This window comes from Orcinus orca, chromosome 3 (assembly GCF_937001465.1).
Source record: "Orcinus orca chromosome 3, mOrcOrc1.1, whole genome shotgun sequence".
NCBI lineage: Eukaryota > Metazoa > Chordata > Mammalia > Artiodactyla > Delphinidae > Orcinus > Orcinus orca.
The window spans coordinates 127,730,844-127,739,518 of NC_064561.1; positions in this window are offsets into that span (position 1 = coordinate 127,730,844).

Below are 8,675 nucleotides of genomic sequence, written 5' to 3' on the forward strand. Positions count from 1 at the left end.
GCACTCTACCCTAATCCCTTGGGTTGCAAAGCTCTTCTGTTGCTCCTATTCTTTTATCTTTTGCCTCTCCCTGTCTCTTGACATTTGCACATGGGAGCATCAAATTGCAGGGTGGAAAGGGAAACGATCTGACTTCTTCTGTGTATTCAGGAAAACTACCCAGCGGCAGAGCGTGCCTGGCATGCATCTACTCTAAATGCATTCCCTTGTCGGGTTGTTGTCCCACAGTTAGGCAGAGCCAGCTGTGCTTTTTTAGGCCAGGGGCCTGAGCAGACGTATCACCTGGAAGACTTTTCCCCATCACTCATGCCTGGGCCCCACCCCTGGAAGTACTGAGTCAGCATATCCTGGGAGCATCCTGGGCATGTGTACTTTGAAAATGCTCCCCAGGTAATTCTATTAGGTTCTTCGCCAACTCTACCCTTGGGAAACACCAATGTTACCTGTGCTTCCCTTCTGAAGAACTACTCTTGGCATTGCTTCCTAAAAAGCTATTTTCTCATTGGCCACTGGTCCCATCCACCAGTGCTGTAAGGAATTGCGCTATGGAACACAGCCTCAGAACCCTGAGAGTGGCAGCTACCGCTTATGCTTAGCACATACCAGAGCTCTTTACTCATCCAAATTTATTTAAGCCTCACAACAACACTCTGAGATACTGGTGGTGTCTCCTATTACCAAGGAAGAAACTATTAAGTGGTAGAGACCAGATTTCAAGTCAGCCCCTACTAGTAACCGATGCTCTACGTGGCCTCTTGCAGCAAGTTGCAGAAGCCTCAGGAGTCACATGTTTCTTTATGGTCAAACTAACCCCAGCTGCCTTGCTGACCACTTCCACCCTGGCCCATCTGGCTCCACCACCAGCCCCAGCCTTCCCATCTCTTTGGTCTGCTCAGCCACATAACTTCTAAAAACAATATTGCGGACCTCAGTGTTTTTCTACTGATTTCCTAAGCCTTAGCTCAGGCTCTCCTTCCAGAAAATGTTCTCCACCCTCCACACCAAGCTGGGTTAGGTACCTTATCCACACTTCCCTCTTGCTCTGTGCATTTCTTTTTTTTTTTTGGCGGTACGCAGGCCTCTCACTGCTGTGGCCCCTCCCGTTGCGGAGCACAGGCTCCGGACGCGCAGGCTCAGCGGCCATGGCTCACGGGCCCAGCCGCTCCGCGGCATGTGGGATCTTCCCAGACCGGGGCACGAACCCGTGTCCCCTGCATCGGCAGGCAGACTCTCAACCACTATGCCACCAGGGAAGCCCTGCTCTGTGCATTTCTTGACCACCAAACTTACTATGTGGCATCATGATAGCTTGTGTTGGCTTCCATCTCCCTCAGTTGAGAGTTCACTAGGGTCAGGTGTATGTTTCAATCATCTCTGATTCTCTGACGCCTAGTACAAAATCTGGCGGAAGCAACATATAACTATTTGTTGAGTAAACAACATCAGCTTCAGTGATACCTCCACCCCTCATGTTACAAGAAGGGCTTATTAATTCTCCTCTGGAATCTGGGGCAAGAAGGAACATCTTCCATCAGCCCCTTATGAAGACGTTATCTCTAGACACTACAGACATATTCTTTGCATCTTTTCCTGTATTCCTCAAACCCCTGCCCCAATATACATATATTCTTTTTCTATAGCTGAGGTGCCAGGGACACAAAAGTCATGCTTAATATGCAAAAGATAAGCTCCCATTCAGACTCCAACTTTTCTAAAAGATAATGTCCCCTTTATCATCCTTAAATCTCTCTTTCCCACCCTGCCTAGACTTGTTGGTGGGGGACCTACTGCAGCAGGTGAAATGGGGCCTTAGGGCTTCTGGATTGAGGCTCCGAAATGCAGACGTATGACACCTTGAAACATCTGACAGTCATGTGCAACCTCAAGGTTGTAGCTACAAACTCTCGTGCCTTTATCTCTTAACATTTGAGGTCTTTGGAATTAGTTGCAGCTTGTGAGTACCAGGAGATGAGCAGGAACTGTCAATGGAACCACCCAGTGGTCAAGGAGGTCAATTAGCCAAGTAAGAAGAAACAAAGAACGGCAGGTGCTTTTCACAACTTCTCTGTAAAACTTTGTATTTGGCTTTATAGATAAAAAATATTCTTTTATGATTTCCATTAACAATTTTATAAACAATTTCTATTGACCCCCTAGAACACTCATGATATACCCCAGTTTACTAAACATATTATGAACAAATCTCATTTGCCATCACTCTCTCACTGCTCCCCTGCTCCAATCACACTTGCATAGCTCAGGATATATTTGTTTTGCCAGTCATTTCAGCACTGTTAAAATGCACCCTTAAGATGGCTTTGATGACAACTACAAAATACCGTCATTAAAACATTCCTTAGTAGAAAACATTGCATTCTTCCTTCACAGGTTATGAGCTGTCTTAAGAAACAGGGGAGGAGTGTTTGAGGGAAGAATGCAAATGGTGCTCTGTAAAACTTTTAACATGCTGCAGGTTGACTTTCGCCTTTGATACTGACTGCATGACAAATTGTATAAACCGTAATAAGCAAACATCACACCGCAAGATTAAAGCCTCAGTGGGAAAGTATCATTAACCACACCAAACACGTATTTGCTTTTTTTGTTGGCATCAAAATGTAAGTGTTTCTCTATAAGTCAAACATGCCTCATGGTACAACGCTGATCCTAATCTGTGCGGCGGGCAACATAAAAAGGAAGCTTATCCTCTTTCATCCATTGTGTGAATGTGTTTTCCTCCAACCAAAATGATCAGTTTGAATTAAAGTTTATTCTGTCCTCCTCTATACATGTCGCCAAACCCAGCATATCAAGTTTGAGTAAGTACAAAAGAATGATCTATGTTTGTCCACTAGGTTGGTGAAAGCATATGGCTTCAGGGGGTAGAGGGAATGAGGTCACAGACACATTTGAGAATTTGAAAAAGAGCTCAGATTTTTCACCCCCAAAATAATACACATTCGCCAAATTGTGAATTTACCTTTCAGGGGGTCCTTGACTCCACCAAAGCCCCATTCGTGGTCCACAGGTTAAGAACTTACACGTTTGAATGAAAACTTCATAGGGTACAGAAATTAAATCATTTGCATTTCTGGGCAGCAATCATATTACTTAACACTAAATATGATAGCATTTTGAAGTAGGATTTAGTAATAAACCAGTTTTAGAAAGGAATTTTACAGATCCTTCCCTTACTGACCCCTCACAAGGAGCTTGTCCATAAATATTGACAAAGCATCCGTCTGATAAGGGGGTACTATCTAAAATATATAAAGAACTCATACAACTCAACAGCAAAGAAAAGAATAATCTGACTGAAAATGGATCCGAATAAAATCTGAATAGACATTTTTCCAAAGAAGTCATCCAAATGGCCAGCAGGTACATGAAAATACGCTCAACGTCACTAATCATCAGGGAAATGCAAATCGAAACCACTATTAGTGGGAGAAGTTAGTGAAAGCTTAAGCCAAAACAGGATATTTTCATAATCTCAAAGTATCTCTCCTAAATATTTCTCAATTACAAAGGGAAAAATAATAACTTAATGGTGGAGAAACCTGGCCTGAAATGCCTTAACTAAGGGATCAAAGCTAGAGTCACCAGTAATGAAACATATGGACATCAGGAAGACCTGACATGACACTCTGAGAAAGACACAATATCACTTCTGTGATATTCTTGCCCCAAACTTGTAACGTGTTTCTAATCATGAGAAAACATCAGACAACCCCAAACTGAGGTACATTCTACAAAATAACTGACCAGGATTCATCAAAATTTCAAGGTCATGAAAGACAAGGAAAGACTAAGGAACCATCACAGATTGGAGGAGATTAAGGAGACACAACAACTAAATGCAAGGTAGGATCTTGAACTGGATCCTAGAACAGAAAAAGGACATCGGGGAGAAAACTGGAGGAACTGGCATATTTTCATCAGTAGCCTTGCACCAATGTTAATTTCCTGGTTTTGATACTTGTACTGTTGTTAACTTTGGGAGAAGTTGGGGCAAGCGGTACTATTCCTAGAACTTTTCTGTAAGTCTAAAATGATTTCAAAACAAAAAAATAATAAAATAAAAACCATAGGGTTTTGAAGCCTTCTGTACTTGAAGCTTTCATTCTTATCTAGTTCTCAAGAGAGAACTAGAAGACTCATTTCCTTGTTTAGCCCTGAGGGAGCAAGCCACCTCCCACTCTGGTAGCCCTGCTCACCTCCATCTCAAGTCTGACATTTGCCTCTCAGAATTCACCCTTCAAGCAGGAAACATTTATTTAGCACCTCCTGTATGCCAAACCCTATACATAAGGCAGGTATGGGCCCTGTTTTCTCACAGCTTACTTCTCTTATCCATTCAACCTTTTGTCAATTACTATTTAAGTGAGTCACCACTCAAATTTTAAATATTGTACTCACCACTGTCCTTCCAGGATGGATCCAGGAAATTCATATTCTTATCTCCTATACTGCTAAGAAAGAAATCCAGAGATGAACTAATCCAGGTTACGATTTAGACTATTAACATAACAGTTTATATTGGTTGAGCTGAACATTAAACATGAGTGTTCTTCTGACTATCAAATGACCTCCATGTCCTGTTTTCTAAGAAAATTTATCATCGATCACATGGCCTGCTTATAGCAGCGGCAGAGATAATGTTTTATTTACAAGGTCAACCAGTTACCTGAGGTTCTTTGCAAGAGCTTGATGTACTCATCTTTTAATGACTTAGAAATCATCACATCCATTAACACTTAAGAAAAAGCCTGAAGTAAACATTAGAGTATCTTTGCTAGAAACTCACTGACTTGGGCAATGGTAGATTTATTCTTAACAAAATAAGAAAACATCAGCAAGTAAACTGCATCAGGAACTTACTTGGTGATTTGAGGCCAAATTGGAGCTTCCCTGTTAACTACTTCAGTTTCTCCTCTTGAAAAATGGGAGTAATATCCACTTCTTATGCCTTCATAGGGAGCATTGCACCCTGAAATTGTATAAGGCATGAGCCCTAGGAACCTTCATTTAGTATACCCTTCATGCATAGCTCAGCTGAAATATATTTTCCCACTCAAGGGTGTTTTTGCTACCATGAAGCCTTCAAATCCTTAACTCCTTTTTGATACTGACACAATAGATGGGGGAGAGAGGGGACGAAGCTGCTTACATATTTTACAAACTAAACCATGTTCCCTTTTCTTTAGTTGGGAGCACACACACCTAAAGTGAGAGGTCTCCGAGTCTTCAGTGGGGAACATACTTACCTGTTCAGAGGTCTTAGTTGGAAGTATATTATTCCTACAATGTATGCCTGAAATATTTTTCTTATTAATTGAAGATTTTAACACAGATATTCATAAGTGAATTTATCGTGTTCTTTTGTGGGGGAGAGGAGTGTATCAATCAGGATAGCCTGGGTTATGCTGTGATAACAAGCAATCCCCAAATCTCAGTAGCTTAGAGTATCACAGGTTTAATTCTTACTCACGTATCTACTGTGTCTCTTCTCCACGTCGTCTTCCCTCTGGGATGAGGTAGATAAAGCAGTTGATCTGGCACGATGCTGGTCTTCATTGCAGGAGAAGTGAGATCTAGTGAACCATGAACTGGATTTGAAAGCTTCTGCTTATAAGTGGCTTGATGTCACTTCTGCCCTTATTTTATAGGCCAAGGCAAGTTGCATTTGCATGACCACACCTGACTTCCACAGGGTGGGGATGTCATCCTACCACAGGAGGCCCTCAAGTCCTAGAGGCAAGACAGATGCCTGTGGTCCTAAGAACTGCAACCTGTCCCCCAGGAGGGGCAGCAATACTTTGAACAATAGTACAACCTACCAAAAAGAGGTTTGTCAGGTCTATGTTTGTGTTGTGCTGGCTTCAGAAAATGGCGTTGGAAGTTTTCTTCTCTAAGTTTTAGATCAGTTTAAATACATTAGAATTTTCTGCTCCTTGAAATCTTGAAAGAATTTACTAATACATTTGAGTCCAGAGCTCCTCAGATTACCTTCTCAATTACTTCCCTATTCAGTGTTGCTTTAATCTCCAGTCTCTTTGGGACCTATTTTGTTCATTTATATTTTCAAGAAAAGCATCCATGTAATCCAGCTTTTAAAATATATTTGAATAAAGTTTTGTCAAATACTCTTCTAAGTTTAAACTTCAGCATCTGTGGTTACTTCTTGTTTTTTGTTTCTTTTTACTTTTTAAAGTGGCTTATTCTTTTTTCCAGCTTTATTGAGGTAAAATTGACAAATATGAGTGTACATGTTTAAGGTCTACAGTGTGATGATTTGATGTACAGTGATTACTAAAACCAAGCTAATTAACATACCCATGATCTCACATAGTTACATTGTTTCTCATTGTGTTTAATTTGTATTAACTTCACACACTTTAGAAATACATATTTGCAAAAACAGTTAATTTTGATACAGTACCAACTCCAGAGTTGTTGTGAAGATTAAATAAATTAGTATATGTACACTGGTGAGAACAGTGACTTAGTAAGTATTAGTATCAACCATTATTATTATTCTTGTCCATAATTTTCCAGTTTTGATTACCCTTATACTTATTGTTAAAGCAGAATTATACAAGGTCCTCTTTAAAAGTTGACCAGAGAGTTTCCTACCATTAATAATGCACTGACTTGCACTATCTTAAATAACTTGTAATGCACTCACAAGATAAGTAAATAAAACCACTAGGTTACGTGTAGGTTTATGGGTAATAATGTCATGGTAGAAAATCATGTATATGAGCTCATAATATTCTCCTAGAAATTACAGAATAAGGAAGTTCATATATGCTACTATCAACAAATGTCACTGCAACTGGCTGTTTCATTTTCTCAATTCTTTATCACTTAGATAATTTCCCACTGAAAGATAAGAATGAGTTAGGCATGTAGACCTCAAAGTCTTTTATTCTAAGGGGACAACAGTAAAAAAAAATCTGACTACTGCTTCCCACTTGTTTCCTATGAGGAAACTGCTTTTGACTTGTTTTGGTTTTTTTTTTAATTGGTAACACTTTGTCAAGCCTCTATCTGTTAGTGCACCTGAAACTAATATAATGTCAATTATATCTCAGTTAAGAAAAAACCTTGAAAAAAACCTTATATGAGAGGAACTTCCCTGGTGGCACAGTAGTTAAGAATCCGCCTGCCAATATAGGGGACACGGGTTCGAGCCCTGGTCTGGGAAGATCCCACGTGCCTTGGAGCAACTAAGCCTGTATGCCACAACTACTGAGCCTGCGCTCTAGAGCCCATGAGCCACGCTACTGAGCCTGCGTGCCACAACTACTGAAGCCTGTGGACTCTAGAGCCCATGCTCCACAACAAGAGAAGCCACCACAATGAGAAGCCCACATACCGCAATGAAGAGTAAGCCCTGCTCGACACAACTAGAGAAAGTCTGCACGCAGCAATGAAGACCCAATGCAACCAAAAATAAATAAAAAAATTTTTAAAAATCTTATGAGTTCAGTGTTTTATAGTAATGTTTATAGAAAAATTGCCAACCCTCATTAGATTAACACAGTTCATATTTTCAACCTTTTGGTCAATACAGCCATCACAGTCACAGCTAATATAGTTAGTTTTAATAAAGGAAAGTTTGCATTAATATATGTTTAAAGACATAATTCTGCTTAAAATTTCTACTATAACACTAATGATCCAATGGGAACTCACATCTTGTTTTCATGAATAAGGGGTTACTGTCTTATTTGTACCTAATGCAAATCATACCATTTACTTTCAAAATGCTTGTAAGCAGTCTCTCTCAAATCAGTTACACCCCTTATTTAATAGTGTATGCAATTAATTTATTTTAAAAACATCCTTTATACTAGTATAATAGAAAACTTCAACCCAACCCTTAAATGATCCAAATGATGTTAATAATCAGAAAAGCTAAGAAAAAGTTCCCAAATAGTGCAGGGCAAGTAGATTTTCCATAGTCAGAAACATGTGAAAAACACAGTAAAGCAGGTAAGACACTTTCGTATTTGTATTTATCCTCACAACAATCCTGCAAGGGAAGTGATATTAGCCCCATTTAACAGATATGGAAGCTAAGGCCCAGGGCAGCTGGGACTTACCCAGGAACACATAGCTCATGTTCTTTCCATTATTCTACAATGTTGAAAAGTTTAATCTTTAATTCAAAATGGTTGTTGGTTAGATTTTATTTCCGTATTTCTGGCTAGCATCTAATAATAATTATCAATGACTTTTGAACCCACTGTGTCAACATTACAATAACCAAATACCTTGGTTGTTTTGTGAGAGAACTCACCTTATGACTCAGCAACACCAAACTGATTCAGAGAAAGGGCTGTGGAAAAAGTGGGTTTCTCATGGTTTTTGAAGTAATACTGCCACCTCGTGGACTAATGGTGAGCTACAGTCCACTTTAAGTCCATGGCATTAACCTCATGTGGGGCTTAGTGCTGCCGGTAATGCTACTTCCTTTTTCTAGTCCATCCATTCCCCCAACAATAGTGAACAACAGAAATATTCTAGGTTACTTTTACAGGTATCAACTCAATTCTCACAAGCACTTTTTGTGATTTTGTTTGTCTGATTAACAGATGAAGAAAATGAAATACAAAATGGTAAAATAACTTGACTAAAGGCACACAGCTAGTGAGTGGCTGAGCCAA